Consider the following 20,444-nt stretch of genomic DNA (forward strand, 5'->3'; position numbering starts at 1 on the left):
TCATTGCATTGTTGGTCTTTACCTCTTGGTTCTTTTTATGCCATGGCTGGTATTGATTTTTCCTTTCTGTATTTAGTGTTTCCTTCAGGAGCTCTTGCAGGGCAGGTCTTGTAGTGACAAAAGCCCTCAGCAATTGCTTGTCCAAAGGATTTCATTCCTCCTTCACTTATGAAGCTTAGTTTGGCTGAATATGAAATTCTAGGTTGAAAGTTCTTTTCTTTAAGGATGTTGAATATTGGCCCTGACTCTTCTGGCTTGTAGGGTTTCTGCAGAGAGATCCACTGTGAGTCTGATGGGCTTCCCTTTGTGGGTGACCTGACCTTTCTCTCTAGCTGCCCTTACCATTTTTTTCTGTCATTTCAACCCTGGTGTAGCTGACGATTATGTGCCTTGGGGTTGCTCTTCTAGAGGAGTATTATTGTGATGTTCTCTGTATTTTCTGTATTTGAATGTTGGCTTGCCTTGCTATGTTGGGGAAGTTCTCCTGGATAATATCCTGAAGAGTGTTTTCCAGCTTGGATTCATTCTCCCCATTATCTTCCAGGACACAAATCAGGCATAGATTAGGTTTTTTCACATAATCCCATATTTCTTGAAGTCTTTGTTCATTTCTTTTCACTCTTTTTGTCTTTTCTTGCCTTCGCATTTTGTTTCATTGATTTGATCTTCAATCTCTGATATCCTTTCTTCTGCTTGATCTACTTGGCTACTGAAACTTCTGTATACTTCATGAAGTTGTCATGCTGTGTTTTTCAGCTCCATCAAGTCATTTATATTCTTCTCTAAGCTGGTTATTCTACTTAGCATTTCATCTAACCTTTTATCAAGGTTTTTAGTTTCTCTGCCTTGGGATAGAAATCTTTCTTTAACTCCGAGAAGTTTGTTATTAACCACCTTCCAAAGCCTGCTTCTGTCAATTTGTCAAATTCGTTCTCCATCCTGCTTTGTTCCTTTGCTGGTGAGGAGTCATAAACTCATGGTGGGGGAGAGACTTTCTGGTTTTTGATAGTTTCATTCTTCTTGCACTCGTTTCTCCCCATCTCTTCGATTTATATAGTTTTGATCTCAGATAGCTGTTTAGGGAGGCAGCCTTTCCTTTGTCTGCCTGTGGAGGCACTGCTTGGCTGCCACAGATTCAGTGGACCTGCAGCATCTTTTATTTACTCAGGAAAATTAGGCTGGTTTCTGTAATGGTGGCTTCCCTTCTGCCCCCCGAGCTGGAGCATTCCTGGTTACTTCTTAACTGACGTTCTGGGTGCCTTACTCTGGAGTGAGAGTTTTTTGGCCTGCTGGGCTTTGTGCAGCAGTGGGAGGGCCCATCCTATCATTTGGGCTGTTTCCCTGTGTTCCATTCCCCTTCTTACTGGGGGGCGGGTAGCTCTGTCCCACTGGCTTTTTTACTTTCTCAGTATCAGCCAGTGCTTCTGCCTAGATCTATACTGACTGCCCCAGTGCCAAACTTGCTGTTTTGTCCTGTTCAGGCAGCTCACTAAGGCTTTTCAGCCTGGTGAAGATGTGTTCTGCAGGTTGTAGAGGGCTTGGGTAGAGCACTGTATCCAAACCAAAGTCCCAGAGGTGGTGATCCCCTGGTCCTCTGGTAGGTTGCATGCTCCTCCTGGGTGGGGCAGTGCCCCACCTTGCTGCAACTTGCCCTATTTGGTTTATACCCACTGTCTGACCAGACCCACAAAATGAACCTGGTACCTCGTTTGGAATTGTGAGACCACTCGGCTTCTGCATCTCTCTCCCTGGGGGCTGCTTTCTGGAGCTGCCTTTTATTGGGCCATCTTGGGATCCCCCCAGCAATTGTATTTCTAATGACTATCCTCAACAAGGTAAAGTTTAGAATGAAGAAATAGGAATTGTTGTGGAAATAAATTGTGTAAAACAAAAATGCATTTTGAAGAGAAAACCATCAAGAAGAATCGACTAGTTTAAAAAAAATGTTCAGCCACCTTGATCCATTACTTTAATTCCTATTAATTTCTAAGAATATAATACAAACTGAAGGAAAATTTACATACAAATCAGTCCCAGAAGCATTATCTTAAAAATACAATTATTTATTATTAATCGTAAGAAATATAAAATAACCAAAAATTCAATTAGCATTGACAATGAAATTGAGGCATGATCATGTGATAGACTATCATGTTTATAAGAGCTTTCATATGTAATAGCTGAAATTTCTTGAATGCTTATTATATGTTAGGTATTGTGCTTACTGCTTTACATACATGCCCTATGTCCTCTCAACAACCCCATGAGACACTCTAACCCATCTCAAATATGAAGAAACTGAATCTCAGCAAAACTAAGTGCTTTTCTGAGAAATAAAAAGCTCTGATAAATCTTGGCTGATTGCCCACCTAGAGTCTGTTCTCTCTTCTTGATAAAATCCTAATCTTGTGGGAAGTGCAGTGTGTGTTGGGGGCGGGGGGTGGAAATGTGCTCAGTTAAAAATACTGCACCTCCAGGCTAACACAATTGAGGCTGTTTATGTGCCCAACCATGGCCAATGCAATTTAAGAAGGAATTGCCATTATATAGGAAGATTTATCTGGCATGAGCCTGTTCAGACTTCTGGCCTTCATCTTTTCACTCTTCTTCTCCTAAAGGAAAACTGTAGGGACGCAACACACTCAGCATACCTGGAGGCAGTTGACAACAAAGGTAACAGTTTGGGCTTGTATGCACTGACTTCAGAGTCCCTCCTCTGAGCTCAGCATGAAATGATCAGAGAAATTCGTAACCCACAGCTTCTCCCTAGGGAGAGAAAGGGAAGACTGAACATAAATCTAAAGTTGAGACATTTTTGGGAGGAGCCTGAGGACTGAATTTTTGTCTCTCCTGTCTTAGAGCTCTGATGAGACACAGCATACTGGGAATAAAAAATAAAAATAGTTGGAGTACTAAACACTGGGGTCTATTGGGGGGAAAATGGGAGGGCCAGTGGGAGGGGGAGGTGGGGAGGGATAGCCTGGGGAGAAATGCCAAATGTGGGTGAAGGGGAGAAAGGAAGCAAAACACACTGCCATGTGTGTACCTACGCAACTGTCTTGCATGTTCTGCTCATGTACCCCAAAACCTAAAATGCAATAAAAAATTTAAAAAAAAATAGTTGGATAGTGTGTTGCTGCTCCAGAGGACATACTACTCTGGAGATATCAGAGGAAACATGATATCATAAACTCCTGAAACAGAAACTAGAAAATCCCTTTAAATAGAGATTTACAGGTACTTGTCTAGAGAAGTCACATCCACAAAAATATTTTGAGAGCCCCCTAAAATCTTTAGCGGGTTGACTGGTGGAGATCTCCTGTAGGAAGCCAATCTAGAAACATTGGAAGAGGTGGCTCTTTTTTCCAAATGTTTAGACACCAATACAAAATGTCAAGCACAAAGAAACAAGAAAATATAGAGCAAACAAATATAAGTAAATCTGCAGAAACCAGTGCTAAAGAAACAGAGGTATATGAGTTATACCTCTACAAACTCTATACCTAACAAAGAGTTCAAAATAACCATTATAAAAATGCTCAACAAGTATTGGAAACAATACATAAACAAAAGGAGTATTTCAATAAAGAGATAGAAAATATGTATTGTTTTAAAAAACAAAAAAAGTGAAAATGTATCCAATAACTGAAATAAAAAATTTCCTAAAAAGGTTCAACAGCTGACTTGATCAAGCAAAAGTACAAGCGAAGTTCAAGACAGGCCATTTAAAATTATCCAGTCTGAGGAACAAACAGAAAAAATTTTTTTAAAAGAGAAGAAAGCTCCAGGGACTTATGGGAAACAGTGATGTGAACTGATAAACACATGATAGTAGTCCCAAAAGGAGCAGAGAGAGAAAAAGAATCTTATTTTTTAAATAATGGAATTCTCCTACCTGCTGCCTTCTGAAGAAGGTGACTTGCTTCCCCTTCACCTTCTGTCATGATTGCAATTTCCTGAGTCCTCCCCAGCCATGCTGAACTGATGCTGAGGCTGCAATATCATTAACATGCAAGGATGAGAGGAATGAAGCACCCCATCTTGTAAAGACTGTGGCTTATAGGCACAGGCAAAGATTTTATGACCAAAATCTCAAAAACAACTCCAACAAAAATAAAAATTGACAAATGGGATCTAATTAAACTAAAGAGGTTCTGCACAGAAAGAGAAACTATCATCAGGGTGAACGGACAACCGATAAAATGAGAGAAAGTTTTGCAATCTATTCATCTGATAAAGATCTAATATCCAGAATATACAAGGAACTTAAGCAAATTTACATTAAAAAACAGGTGACCCCATTAAAAAGTGGGCAAAGAACATGAACAGACACATTTCAAAAGAATACATACATGCACCAACAAACATGAAAAAAAGATCAATATCACTGGTCATTAGAGAAATGCAAATTAAAACCACAATGAGACACCATCTCATGCTGGTCAGAGTGGTGATTATTAAAAAGTCAAATAAGACCCGATGCTGGCCAGACTGCAGAGAAATAAGAACGTTTTTACACTGTTGGTGGGAATGCAAATTAGTTCAACCATTGTGGAAGATAATATGACAATTCCTCAATGCTCTGGAACCAGAAATACCATTTGATCCAGCAATCACATTACTGGGTAGATACCAAAAGGAATAGAAACTACTCTATTATAAAAGGATACATGCACACATTATGTTCATTGTAGCACTCTTCACAACAGCAAAGATATGGAATCAACTCAAATGCCCATCAATAATAGATTGGATAAAGAACCTGTGGTGTGTATATACCAAGGAATACTATGCAGCCATAAATAGGAACAAGATCACGTTCTTTACAGGGATATGGATGGAGCTGGAAGCCATTATTCTCACCAAACTAATGCAGGAACAGAAAACCAAACACTGCACATTCTTGCTTATCAGTGGGAATTGAACAATGTGAACAAACAGAGGAGAACAACACACACTGGGGCCTGTTGGAAGGGGCTGAGAAGAGGGAGAGCATCATGAAAAATAGCTAATCCATGCTGGGCTGAATACCTAGGTGACAGGTTGATAGATGCAGCAAATCACTACAAAATAATCATTGAAACACCAAGGAAGACAATGAAAGAGAGACAAAAAAAAGAGTTTAAAAAATAGACAAAAGAATAAAATGGCAATAATAAATCCTTCCATATCAATATTTCTAAATGTAAATAGATTAATTCCCCATCAAAAGACACAGAGTGGCTGAATGGATACAAGAAAACTCAACATTTTACTTTCTACGAGAGAATAATTTTAGATTTAAAGACACAGACTGAATGTTAAAAGATGGAGAAAAGTTATTCCATGAAAATAGTAACCCAAAAGCAGGGATGGCCATGTTTGTATCAGACCAAAGAGACTTAAGTAATAAACTGCCACAAGAAATAAAGATGGACATTATATAATTATAAAATGGTTAGCTTGCCAGGAAGATAAAACAGTTATAAAGCATATGCATCTGTAATCAAGGTACCTAAATATACAAAGTAAAGATTGACATAACTGAAGGGAGAAATGGCAATACAATAGTATTAGAATAATTCAGTACCCATACTTTCAATAAAGGATAGAATATCCAGACAGATAATTAATAATGAGACAGCAAATCTGAACAATAACATAGATCAAATGAACATAACAGACATATACAGAACATATCATCCAACAGCAGCAGAATGCACATTCTTCTCAGCCATCCCTGGAACATTCTTTCTTTCTTTCTTTTTTGTTTTTAGATGGAGTTTTGCTTTTGTTGCCCAGGCGGAGTGCAGTGGCATGATCTCGGCTCACTACAACTTCTGCCTCCCAGGTTCAAGCGATTCTCCTGCCTCAGCCTCCCGAGTAGCTGGGATTACAGACATGCACCACCATGCCCCGGCTAGTTTTGTATTTTCACCATGTTGGACAGGCTGGTTCCAAACTCCCGACCTCAAGTGATCCACCCACCTTGGCCTCCCAAAGTGCTGGGATTACAGGCATGAGCCAAGACGCCCAGCTGGAACATTCTTTATGATAGATAATATGTTAGGCCACAAAATAAGTTAACAAATTTAATAAAATTGAAATCATACAGAGTACTTTTGTGACCACAAAGGAATGAAACTAGAAATCAATAGAAGAAAGAAAACTGGAAAATTTTTATTAATAGGTGGAAAGTATAAAACATATTCTTGAACATCCAACAGATCAAAGCAGAAATCAAAAGCGAAATCAGAAAATATCTTGAGAAAAACAAAAATGAAACACAACATACCAAAACCTATGAAATGCAGCAAAAGCAATACTTAGAACTTTATAGCAGTAAACCCTTACATTAAAAAAAAAAAAAGATACCGGCCGGGCGCGGTGGCTCACACCTGTAATCCCAGCACTTTGGGACGCCCAGGTGGGTGGATCACGAGGTCAAGAGATCGAGACCATCCTGGTCAACATGGTGAAACCCCGTCTCTACTAAAAATACAAAAAATTAGCTGGGCATGGTGGTGCATGTCTGTAATCCCAGCTACTCAGGAGGCTGAGGCAGGAGAATTGCCTGAACCCAGGAGGCAGAGGTTGTGGTGAGCCGAGATTGCACCATTGCACTCCAGCCTGGGTAACAAGAGCGAAACTCCGTCTCAAAAAAAAAAAAAAAAAATCAAATAAACAACCTAATTTTATACCTTAATGACTGCAAAATTTAGTAGAAGGGGAAAAATAATGAAGATAAGAGTAGAAATAAACAAAATGGGAAATGAAAAACAGTAGAAACTGTGTGATAAAACTGAGGATTTTTTTTAAAAAGATAAAATTGACAAAACTTTAGCCAGAAAGAGAAAAGAGTCAAATAAAACCAGAAATGAAAGAGGAGACATTACAGGACACTGGGCATGGTGGCATGTGTTTATAGTCCCAGCTACTTGGGTGGCTGAGGCATGGCATTGGGATTGCTTAAGCCCAGGAGTTCAAGACCAGCCTGAGCAACATAGTGAGACCTTGACTCAAAAAAATAAAAATAAAGTGAATTGAAAGAAGAGACATTGCAACTGATACTATAGAAATAAAAAGTGTCAAAAAGGCTACTATGACCAATTATATGCTAACCAATTAGATAACCTTGTTGTAGAATCTTAGAGACTAGAGAGACCATTGAGGTTGCAGAAGGAGTTTATTTTAGGTGTACACTGGCCCAGCTTGGTTTTTTGTAGAATGATTTATCTTTCTTTGAGCATATACCAAGTAACTGGGTTTCTGCGTTAAATGGTATTCTATTTTAGCCCTTTGAGAAATCTCCAAACTGCTTTCCACAGGGGCTGAACTAATTTGCATTTCCACTAACAGTGGATAAGTGTTCCCTTTTCTTCACAAGTGTGCCAATGTCTGTTATTTTTTTACTTTTTAGCAATGGTCATTCTGACTGGTCTTAATTGGTATCTCATTGTGGTTTTGATTTGCATCTCTAATGATTAATAATGTTGAACATTTGTTCATAGGTATGTTGGCCACTTGTATATCTTCTTTTTTTTTTTTTTTAAGACGGGGTTTCACCATGTTGGTCAGGTTGGTCTTGAACTCCTGACCTCAGGTGGTCTGCCCTCCTTTTTGCCCATTTTTTAATTGGTTATTTGCTTTTTGCTTGATGATTTATCATTTGACCCAGCAACCCCATTACTGGGTATATACTTAAAGAAAAATAAATCATTCTATCAAAAGACACCAGCACTTGGATGTTCATTGCCATGCTATTCACAGTAACAAAGACATGGAATCAACCCAGGTATCTGTCAATGGTGGATTGGATAAGGAAAATGTGGTACATATACTACACAGATACTACACAGTCATGAAAAAGAATGCAATCTTGTCCTTTGCAGCAACATGGATGCAGCTGGAGGCAATTATCCCATGTGAACTAACATGGGAACAGAAAACCAAATATTACACTTATAAGTGGGAGCTAAATCTTGGGTTCACATGGACATAAAGATGAGAATAGTAGACACTGGGGACTCCAAAAGCACAGGGGGAAGGGCTGAAAACTTCCTATTGGGTAATATATTCATTGTCTGAGCAACAGGATCAACAGAAGCTCAAACTTCAGCAGAATGCAATATACCCATGTAACAAAACTGCACGTGTACCGTCTGAATAATAATAAAGATAATGTTTTTCTGTCCCTTTGTTATGTAAATCTTCACCAAGCCCCTGCCCAGTTTTACAACCTAGGAATGTCTTTCTCATGGATCTGGGGGCCATGCCTTTGAAATATAATCATCAGAAAAAGATTGCACTCCTATCTCCCAGTCTCTGTGAGAAGATAGGGGCCTAACTTCTTCAATTAGCAAACTCAGATGGCCTAATCTCATTGATCAACCTCCTTCCTAACATCTTCCAGTATTTTTCTTCACAAACTTGCTAACTCCTCCTGTCTTGTTTCAGTGGAGTTGAGTTTAGTCTTTTTTCCCTATTGCAAAAGTCTTGAATAATGTCTTCTCTGCCTGTTTAATTCTGTCTGGTGCCCTTTTTCTTTGCCATTGAGGACATTTTAGGTGTATGTGTTATGCTGTGCAGGTTGAAAATGTGACCAGGTAACTAAGCTGCATGGATTAAATCCTGGTGACACTGTTTATCATATAGATGTGTTTGGGCAAGTATGGACCTCTCTGAGTCTCTGTTTCCTCATTTATTTAATAGAAATATTAACAGTATTTACCCTATTGAACTGTGAGAAATAATTGAGATATTCAATTATAGTGTTCAACCAGTTTAAGCTTGGCTAAATGAATGTTAGCTATTAAGAACTACCTCAGTAAACGTTACGTGTTAATTGTAGTCACAGCATAAAAAACATATTATTTGGTCTTGACTTTGGTCCAAGCCTTGATCATCTCTTTTTATGACTACTGGATGTTCGTGATTTTCTCTTCCAATCTGCAGCTTTGACTACTCCTTCTGATCAATCCTCAATACAGTTTTTTCCTCTAAAATACAGTTTCCATTATTCTTCTCATTCTTAGTACCCCTCAATGTTTTCCCATTACTTTGAGAATAAGGTTTAAATTCCATAATATTGCATTCATAGGACATCCAGATATGGCCTGAGGCATTACTCCAGCTTAATTTCTGATGACCCTTTCTAATCTGGCCTGAGCTGTCTCTCTAGCTTGTATCTGGTGACTCTCCCATATTCAGCCCCAACCATGTCTCTAGACTCTAGACTCATTTCTTATGATGCTCCCACCCACATCTCCCTCAGAGCATCCAGTCCCTCATCATTCCGACTTCCTCAGGGTCCCAGTAACATTGCATTATCTACTCAGTGGCTCATACTACTCTTTGCTGGAATATAATTTCTTTTCTTATTTCCCAGGTATGAAGCATCCAGTTTTTAATACTCATTCAAGTGTAAACTCCCCTGTTTACACTTTTTATGTATTTTTTATGTGTGTTTATTTTTCTCCTAATTTTTTTTCTATATTTTAGTTTTGAAATAACCTCTGCTCATGCTTATAATATGTACAAAATTCAAAGATAAAAATGTGGAGATCATATTCTTCATATTTTTCTCATTTTCCATACTCCTTCTGAAAGCTCTCCCTTGTTGAATTTGGTTTTTTTTTTTCATTGCATTTATAAATAGTCATACAGAAAAGCACACTTGGTATATGTTTCTACAGAAAATTATAATCATACTGTACATACAATTTTAAAACTTGTTTCTTTTAAAAATTTATTTTATGAGTGATATCATTTAATCCCATAAGGACTCCACGAAATAGGACGCAGTATTATCTCCTACTTTCCAACTTAGAAAACAGGTTCAGAGAAGTTAATTCTACTGCTTAAGCTCATATGGATAGTAGCAATAGGAAGAGATGGATGAAAAATTAACCTATCTGACTCTAAAGTGCTTTATCTCAACAATGTTGGTATGTAGGTAGTCTCAATAAACAAGAACTGGGCTGACAAGTTGGTAGAATCTGGAGAGGGTTGAGGGATCAATGGTGTTGATAAGAACCTCAAGAAAGCTCAGCAGGAATAAGGTATGACAGAGGAGAGGTGAGAGTGGAAGGTGGACATCAGGAAAAGGCCAGAATTTGGCATCTTAACAGCAAAAGAGTTTGGGGCCTGAGTAGGCTTAAAGAATCATCAATCTTGGTAAGAGAAGTGCAGCTAGAGGTAACTGGGAGAGATAAGGAACTCTGGAGTCTTAAACCTCAATTATCAGAAAATGTGGTAGATATGGGAAAAACTGCCTAATATTTCCTAAAGCTCACTCCGAGGCTGGGCATATGGAACTGGGTGTGTTTTGTTGTTAGTGAAATCAGAAAGCATGGCAGGAAAGCTGTGGATTGTTTTTTAGGTGATAAACCATCTGGGTTTGCTCTTTACCCATGACATGTGTCTTAGGCTGTGAGAGCTGCTATAACAAAATACAATAAACAAGGTAGCATATAAACAATAGGAATTTATTTCTCATGGCTCTGGAGGCTGGGAAGTCCCAAATCAAGGCACTGGCAATTTGATGTCTGGTGAGGGCCCTCATTCTCACAGACAACCATCTGCTCACTCTAACCTCACGTGGTGGAAAGGGTGAGGGGTCCCTCTGGGGCCTCTTTCCTAAAGGCACTAATCCTGTTCATGAGAGCTCCACCCCCATGACACAATCACTCCCAAAGGCCTCACCTCCTAATATCTTCACATTGCAGTGAGGATTTCAACAGAAGAATTTGGGGGAGACATGAACATTCAGATCACAGCAACATGGGACTTTCAGTACTAAAACTGTAAAGTACCGATCAAACAAGGATGAACTGGTCACTCTGCTTTTAAATAACATTTTGGAACTATTGTTCTCTTATGCTTTTATTCCCATCTTCCCCTTCAATCAATTTGGATTCTACTCAGCTATAAAAATCCTCCTTTAGGCCAGGCATGGTGGCACATTCCTGTAATCCCAGCACTCTGGGAGGCTGAGGCAGGCGCATCACTGGAAGTCAGGAGTTAGTGAACAGCCTGGCCAACTTGGTAAAACCCCATCTCTACTAAAAACACAAAAATTAGCTGGGCATGGTGGTGCATGGCTGTAATCCCAGCTACTTGGGAAGCTGAGGCAGGAAAATCTCTTGAACCCTGATTCCAGGAGGCAGAAGTCATAGTGAGCAGAGATCACACAACTGCACTCCAGTCTAGGTGACAGAGAGAAATTCCATCTCAAAAAAAAAAATTCTTCTTAAGTGTTATTCCATCCTCAATTCAGAATTATAATGTAATATATATAATATATATCATTATATTATCTGTATAATATATATATATTTCTCAAAGGGCTAAGAAAAGAACTACCATTCGACCCAGCAGCCCAATTACTGGGTGTATACTCAAAGAATATAAATCGTTCTACCAAAAAGGCACGCACAGTCAGAACTGGTGCACCACTATCACAATAGCAAAGACATGGAATAAACCCAACAACAGTGGACTGGATAAAGAAAAAGAATTTATAATCGCAAATGATCTAAAGTAAATGCTCTAATAAAAAGAAGAACAGGAGCCTATAGAAGCCTGTCTAAAGTTCAGTCAAGGTGAGGACAACCCTAAATTATTCCTCATCATCAATTATTTCAAAATATGTGATTCAGTAATTCAGTATAATTTAATCTTAATTCTACAGAGGAAATTGATGCAAATGCCACATAAATCACTCATAAACATAACCTATTTTAAATTATAATACTTACATGTACATTTTAAAAGTTAACACACCAATATACATTACACAATTTAATATACATCTTCAAAGTAAAATTTTCTATCTTATAGACATTTAAAACAGCACATAGTAATTAATGAAGCTGATGACTCAATAACAAAAAAGATAATCAATATTTATTCAGTATTTGCTATGTGTCAGACATTGAGCTAAATTTTTCTTATGTGCTCATAAGAACAATCCTGGGAGGTAGGTTCAAAAATATCTTCATTTTATGGATGAGGAAACCGGTTCTTAGAAGGTCACACAGTTTATACATTGAGCCATAAGTAAGACTGGCTACCTAGTTTGCCAGTCCCAATGAAAAAGGAAAATGTGGAACCTCTTGTTCAAAAATCATTAAGAGTTCAAGATAGTGACAACAGAAACTTAAACAGAGCAGGATTCTTATAAGCACAGGTTGCACATCCGAAAGCCAGCCCTACCTGCCCTCAAGTTTGTGCTTTTTTACCTTTTGGATATACTCTGTCTCTTCTGAGTAAGTTATTAAATTGTGAGGTTCCTGGGGGTACCCAAAGTTGTTAAGTGTTATCAATTGACCTAAATTGCCTTTTTTTAAATCCTGGAAGAAAGATCCTTTTTCACAGACAGGATATGGATGTTTAAGCCCACCTATATTACACTGCTTCTCAGTGAGGTATCAAAGTATTACGAAGACTTGAAACTCCTCAGTTTTTGTCTGAAAATAGCAAATGCCTGCAACAAAGGAGGGTCTTACAATACAAGGGGGAACTGCAGCTAACTACTAGCCTACTGACAGTGGCTCCTTTCACTGTATATTTTAACAGCAAGTGTTACTGCATCTGATTAGAACTGAACTTGGGTAATATGGTACAATTTTTAGATGACAAGGAATAGAAGGGATCCAAATAAATGAAAGGGTTTCATTTCTTTTAACCTTTACAATAAATAGAAAATATACAATAGTACTGAGGCTACTACCAGGAGAAGGCAATATTGGTACTGAACAAAAAAGAGGTTCTTCACACTAAAGGACAGCACAGTTGAGAAGCATGTAATAAAGATATTTTCTAGACTCCAATTCCATTATTTCCAGGGGGTGGGTACTATCCAGTGACTACTAGTATCACTACATGATACATGATTGGGACTTAGGTAATAGTTCATTGCAAACAGCAATAACAGAATAGCAGATTCATATTTAATTATAAAGAAGGTTAGTTTCTATTTGAAAATTCATTTTGCTTTTTGGTATTTGGAACCAACATGGAGCTGAACATAGACCAAATATGATATCCATTGTAATACAGGTTATGCATAGGCATTTTTTTTAATTTCAACATCTCCAAGACCAGCTCTTTGAAAAAATAACTTGTTCATTGAATTCTGTAACTAAAAATTTCCACTGGAGACAGACCAGAAGATATTGTCAGGATGACACATGCTCTGCTGTGACTGTTGTTCAGCATTTTGTGTATTTTTAAGTGACTAGTCTTCCTTTTGAATATATTAACAAAATATTAACCATATTTCATAAATATGATTATGACCTTTGACTTAAATATAAATATTTTCTCTAAAAACAAGCACCTTTCTAATGTACTGTAGTTTTAAAATAAGTTTGTTGAGATAAAATTGACATAAAATAAAGTGCACATATTGAAAATGCAATGTAAGTTCTGAAATACATATTTGTCAGAGCTTTGCCAAAATCAAATAGTGAGCCTACCTGTCAACTCTCAAAATTTCCTTTTGTTCCTTATTAATCCCTCCTTTTTTCATGCCCATTCTTCCCTTCCAGTTGGTTCCCCAGGCAGCCACTGATCTGCTTCCTGTCACTATAGACTAGTTTGTCTTTTTAAAGACCTTTATATAAATACAATCACACAGTATATACTTCTTTTACCAGTATAATAATTTTGAGATTCATCCACATGGTAGTCTGCATCAATAATTCATTCCTTTTAATTGCTGAATAGTATTCCATTTTTTTTTAACTGTTCACCTGTATTTGGGCATTTGTGTTGTTTCCAGTTTGGAGTTATTACAAATAAAGTTACTATGAACCTTTTCATATGAATCTTGGATAGAAAAGTATATTTGTTTCTCTTGGACAAACAGTTAAAGGTGAAATAACAGATTATTTGGTAGGTGTTCATCTAAAAATTTAAGATGCTACCACACTATTAACCAAAGTGTTTAAAACATTTTGTATTCCAACTCGCAGTGTAAGAGAGTTCCAGTTGCTCCACATTCTAGCCAATAGTTGTAATAAATATTTTCTCTATTTATTATGATAGATACACACACATATTAGTTTAACAGTGTTTAGATCATATAATATTCATTGATAATAAAGATATAAAATCCATTTATTTGAAAACGTGGGAGGACAGAGACAAATAGTCATATTTTAGCATCTTTAGAAATATGTTTCCTTCTGTTAATTCCCAGTCATTTTCAGTAGTCACAATAAAAATGATGACTCAAAATACTAAATAGATATTATTTAATGCTAGAGCCACAGCAATTATTTATTTATGGATACAGAAGTTACAAATAAGCCCAACAGAACTATAGGTGAAGATCAAAAAGGAAATAAATTAGAGAAAAAAACAACTTCTAAGAAAATAGGGGGCCGGGCGCAGTGGCTCATGCCTGTAATCCCAGCACTTTGGGAGGCCGAGGCAGGTGGATCACGAGGTGAAGAAATCGAGACCAGCCTGGTCAACATGGTGAAACCCCGTCTCTACTAAAAATACAAAAAATTAGCTGGGCACGGCGGCGCATGCCTGTAATCCCAGCTACTCAGGAGGCTGAGGCAGGAGAATTGCCTGAACCCAAAAGGCAGAGGTTGCGGTGAGCCGAGATCGAGCCATTGCACTCCAGCCTGGGTAACAAGAGCGAAACTCCGTCTCAAAAAAAAAAAAAAAAGAAAGAAAAAGAAAATAGGAGTATAATTACTAGTATAGCTCTAATGCATCGGCAGAATAAGCAGCATCTATGTACTAAGGGCATTTGTCCTTAGATTAAGGAAGCAATTTTTTTGTCTTTTAAATGTATTTATACAGGACTCCAAACAATCTAGAGTACCCTGAGTCCCTAGTCATATGAACAATTTTGGTTCAGCTTCCATCAGAAGATGGAGTGTGCTTCAAGATGCCATCAGGTATCAAATCTCTTTCAAAGCTTTCAGGAGATGAAAGTAGCACTCCTTGGGACCAGAACCTAACTGATGTGTTACTTATTATGTGAGAAACACAAGTCAATTCATAAGAAGCTCCCGGTGGATAGTATTCACAATTGGCCTTCAGTTTCAACCCTTACTGCTCTTCAGGGCAATGGAAGATGAACAGTGATGATTTTGGAGTCTCTGCACAGAGGTGAAGAAGATAGAGTCCAAACCTTCCTGATCTTCCTTGGGTGTGGTTAGCAATGACATCTACCTACCCTCCTCCCTTTTTATAGTAAGTTGAATTTAGTAATAAAATCCCATTCCTAATCATTGATTTCATCATCATTACATAATATAATCACAGACATGAGATCCCAACACCTTCTGGGAAAGTTCATTTAATTTCAGAGTTTTTAATAGGTAGAAAGAAGGTGCTTCCTTTTACCTTTGGAGCTGAAATCTGCCTCTTAATCATTTATTTCTAACTAACGGGAGATTCCCTACTGCTAACAGAGAGACTTACTGAGAGAAGGATGTACAAATATCATGAAGAGTTTGAGTTTGCCTCATACTTCCACCTCTTCACTTCCAGATAATATCTGCCTTCCTTATCTTGTGAAATGTCGATAATAATAACCACATCGTAGGGTTGATTGAACAGGAAATGAAATTATTTTAATGCGTAGTCCCTACTTGATAAATTCAAGTTCCAACTGTGAGTTACTATTCTCCCCAGTGAACCTGAGAGCCTAGCTTAAGTTAGAAAGGTTAGGCTTTCTCTGGCAAAAACTTTTATTGCTCATGATCTTTGATCATGCCTCATTTTTAGAAGTTTCCTACACTGAGATTTTAATGGAAATGAGAGCTAAAATGTTGGTGTTTTCAAATAAGCTTTCAATCCTTCTATTCATCAGTTCCTTTTTGATCTTTAATTTCTAAAATTGAAAAGAATGTCTAAAAGCTATCATTTAAAAAGCCAGAAATGTAACATAGTGACACATTAAATATTTTCAATTTCCAGTTGCCTACAACAATCTAGTCACAGTTGTTTCAGTGTCTATCTGCTTATCTATCAATCACATACTGACTCACCTCTCTCTGTGATCTGTCACAAACCAGCCATATTCCAGATAAATGTTTCCAGTAAAATCAGTAAAATCAATAATAATACCATTAAATCCTAGTTTTGTTGACTGTGGAAGAACTGTGTCAAACTCATCAAACCCAAAGAGAAAATTGGTAGATGTGTGTTTATCTGTCTGGTGCAATAGCATCTTTGTATGAAATACCCAAACTCTTATTGCATGCCTCCTGTCAGATTCTATTGACAATATGCTTAATCACGAGTTCTCTGCATTTGGGAAACTTCAGTCCTTTTCTCTGGTATTTTTAAAAAATATATCTTATTCATACCTTTCAAGCCATCCACAAAGCTGTCAATTTTCTGATATGTACTTCTTTCTCCAAATGTCTACATTTCTGATAATACCTGATAATTCAAATAAAATATAGCTAGCATCCTAGTCTAAGAGAATACTTTCAACTTAACCAATCTAGTCTTTTACATTTTTAAGTTGTCAAAATTTTTTTTTGTTTTTCTCACTGTAATTAAAATTGCCAGTTGCCCAGAGTCAAAGTGAAAGTCTGAGAAAAAATAAAAAAAGAAATCTTTAACATTTGTGATTTAGAAATCAGATCATTTACACTGTTCATAAAATAGTGTTTATTATAAAATTATCTTTTGTTTATTCTCTCTCTACTTCTTGATTAGCCATTTAAAAAATCATTAGCTAAGAATTCTTCACAAAGGATTCTGTGACTCCCTTTACTCTCTGACAGGTCATTTTGTTGAAAGGCCAACTCTTTTAAGGAAAGCTGCATTTTCTCAGGATAAAACAAACATATTTTATCCAGTACCTCAGTGTGTTGAGGTTGCCACCCTAGGACTTTATTTGCTCTGTATGTTGACTGTGGGATAAACACTGCCCACCACATACCCACTACATCAGCAAGTCTCGTCAGTTCTACTTACTGAATATTTTCTGAATTTTCCCTTTTCACTCCTCACCATAACCCTCCTAGTCCAATGTACATCATATCTCACCTGAACTACATTCTTTCTCTCTTACTGGTCTCCCAGTTTCTACTCAGCATCTCAAATATTTTCCCCTTCGCTCAGTAGCCAGAGGAACAATTTAATTAATATTAATAAACCTGATAATGCATTACTCTGATTAAATTTCCAATAACTTATCGTTATCCTTGGAGTAAAATGCAATTCTTATTTTCAGCTCCAAGGTCCTGCACAATCTGTTTCCCTCTGGGCACTGCTCTTCTACCCTTCTCCCTCACTCATCTCCCTCCAGCTACACTTGCCTTCTGCCTATTTTGGAGATAAACCCGGCTTATTTCTAACTGAGGCCATGGAATCCATTTTTTCCAGATCTTTTTGTGGCTGGTTTTGCTACCTTCCACATAGAATGAATTCTCATCCTATTGTTCTCTCCTCTCCTATCCTACTTTAATTTCTTGGAAGAACTTTTTATTCTTATTATTCATTCTTTTTTATCCATTTTATTTTCACTATGTAGCATTACATCACGCATTTGCATACTTGTTTATAGTCTGCTTTCCCAATTAGAATGTGAACTTTTTGTGGTGTAGATTTTGCCTTACTCACTCCTGTCCTGTCTGCCCCTTTCTCCCCTCCAATTTAGATTAGTGCCTGCTACATAGAGAGTACAAGAACGATGTGTTAAAAGAAAGAATGAAAGAGCAACATGTTGAGTAATGTTGCTAAATATATCACTAAACTCCCCCCTAAAGTTACTCTTCTAAAATGCTTTTGTAAATTGCAACAAAAGGTGAAACTCTTAAATGTTGTTGTAAAACATATTTACCCTATAAGACATACTGATAGAAACACTTAAAACATTAAAATATTCCTATAAAAATGACAGGGCCATGTTTTATTCACTGAACAAGGATCCCTGGATCATAGAGTCACCTAGTTAATAACTGAGTAGCCTGTCCTAGTCTGAGCATGGCCACTGAAACAGTATGAAGAAATAGTGTTCTTGTTGCAAGGTAATTCTACTGAAGAGATAAAATTATAAAGGGTATTTAATGAAACAATAAATTTTGATGTAAAAATGTGTTATAAAAATTTAGAAAAAAGGTGAAGCTAAAAGCAAAGCTGACACAAAAGAAACCATAACACAAGAGCAATTTACCTTGGAATTTATTGAGTAAGAGGCTCTTGGCTAGTTCATCCATCCTGAACACCAAAAACTGCTTAGAATGGTCAACCAGTTTCTGATTAGAAAAGTTTTCTTAAAATGCTTTAAATATCTTCTTAGGAAAGCAGTCTTTCAACAGAGAGTTTTGTAAACCTGGAGTGGTAGTAGGGTTACATGGAGGATTTGGTCGAAAATAGCCAAGCCCCTATCTGAAATAACATTTCAATGTGTATATAAATTCATGTTTGTGTTAGAAGTAATGCATTTTCTCAATTTTGTAGTAATCTGGCAAGATTACAAAAAGCTTCATATTTTACAAAACCCAAATAGTAATAGCTTTGGTAAGATGAATAAATGATTTTATTTTTCATGCTGAAGGAATTCAGAGACAAGTTTTTCAGATTTCTTCTAAAATTACTCTGAGAATTTACCAGAGAACTAGGCTCCATTTTTCTGCTTTACATTTTCAAATATTGTTTCTATCTTCCAGTTCTCTCGTGGTCTCAAAATGGCTGCTTCAGTTCCAGCCATTATATTCGTATCTTGGATAGAAAAAGGGAAAAAGGAGCAGGTGCAAAGGAATATATCTCCCAGCTGAATAACTTTCTTGAAAAACTCATTCATTGGCTTCTATTTTACTGGACATATCTGTTTGAAAGGGAGGATGGAAAGTGTCATTACTATCTGAGCACTTTAGTCGTCCCAATAGTATAGAGTTTTACGGGATTTGTTTTTGTTTTTACTAAGGAACAAGAATGAGTAGGTACTGGGTAGGCAGTGTGTACTACCACTATGCAGTGTGTATCCCACTATGTATATATATTTTTTATTGTGTTTATTTCATTCACTGCTATATTGCTGACACCTATGATAGTTCCCCGATTTCAATAAATTATAAAATCCCAGTAAAATAATATAAAAATATAGGGAATCAGCCCCCACATCACCCGTGTGTATCCGGAGTTTGGTGACGACAAAGGATTGAGAAAAAGACAGATTAAGAGTGAAAGTGGGACCAGGGGGCCATCACTAATTACTGGAGGTAGTGAAGGCTCTGAGCTCTGATCTTCCACACTATTTATTGTTTACAATCACTTTTATCTGTAGGGTAGGTGGTTGAGTGATGGTGGGGTGAGGGTAATGTGTTGGTAGGGTGAATCACTGAGCTGGAACTGAATCAGTGAGCCAGAACTGGTGTGTCATTCTAAAGATTGATAACAGTGGTGGTTTGGGAGTTTCACAAAACAAGAACATGTGGTTATCTTTTGCCTATTAACTATGTACAGCTGGTAGAATGCAGGCCTTACAAGGAGCCTACAAGTCTGGTTACATCTTAGTGCTATGAAGCAGTTTTACACGGCTGGGCACAGTGTTTATGGTAACAGAGCCTAGGTCACCCTGCACCAGACCATGAGGCATGGAGAAGTCTGCCCCCACCAGAGGCCTCCCACAGTTTGCTGTGGTTTCTTGTTCCCAGTTTAAATGTTACTCATAACCAATTTATGTAGGCACTCTGTAAGTCCTTTTTCCTTTGCTGCTTCCCCCAACATATAAATCAATTCTGTTACAATATTTGTCTGTACTTTAACTGAGGTGTAGCTACGCAGAATATCTCTGCCATTGTTCTGGTGTTGGCTATTTCTCCTTCAATCATCTGGTGATGTCACTAAATGAACATCAACTATGTCTCAATTCATGTAAATTATCTGCTTCCTCGTGTGAATTTCAATAAGCTAATAGCATATTGTACAAAGTTTTGACTTTAAAAGTGTATCGTATTCACCAATTGAAATTCTGCATCACAGGCTATTTCTATTTTTATTTTCTAATGCACATCTGGGCAAATACAATTTCAATTTTAGGTTAAGTTTTCCAATTCTGAAAGTAAGTCAAGTACTAGGGAAGATTTTTAAAGACATTTTCTTTGATTCAGTGGGTTTGACAGGAAGAAAACAACTCCATCTCTTGCATCCAAAAGTTTTTAGTCGAAGCTCCCTTCCTGTGTCAATTACCTACCAGCAGCAAAGGTTTAAAAAGTCTACTTGCTACCTAAGAATAGTTTTTCAACTTTTATGCACATGTATGTGTAAGTTAAAGAAGCAGCAGCTAAATTAGCTTTTGTGAAACTTACTTATTTTTCTCCTTTTTGTTTCTGGTCTGTCCACTTTTTACTGGGGAAAATTTTTATACGGGTATACAGCATTTTGTAGGAGAATTTCCCCCTTATTCTCTAGATTTCTTTATCTTTTAAATTCTGTTTGGGTAATAAGAAAATAAAGACTATTCGTATATGCATAAT

The 20,444-nt window shown here is 37.2% G+C and overlaps 1 long non-coding RNA gene across 2 annotated transcripts in view; it reads right to left on the reverse strand.

The window, feature by feature from the left end:
* Positions 1 to 20,444, reverse strand: part of LOC128931355 (uncharacterized) — a 162,730-nt gene that overhangs the window by 130,186 nt on the left and 12,100 nt on the right. Inside the window, exons 2-3 of one of the 2 annotated variants that reach the window (XR_008479657.2) lie at positions 3,896 to 3,993; positions 2,652 to 2,766 (exon numbers count right to left, since the gene is read on the reverse strand). The exons of the other annotated variant lie outside the window; for it this stretch is intronic. This is a non-coding gene — a long non-coding RNA (uncharacterized LOC128931355). The remainder of the gene's footprint in view (positions 1 to 2,651; positions 2,767 to 3,895; positions 3,994 to 20,444) is intronic. 2 annotated transcript variants of the gene reach the window in all.

The sequence above is a fragment of the Callithrix jacchus genome, chromosome 2, assembly GCF_049354715.1.
Source record: "Callithrix jacchus isolate 240 chromosome 2, calJac240_pri, whole genome shotgun sequence".
In the NCBI taxonomy this organism is placed as follows: Eukaryota; Metazoa; Chordata; class Mammalia; order Primates; family Cebidae; genus Callithrix; species Callithrix jacchus.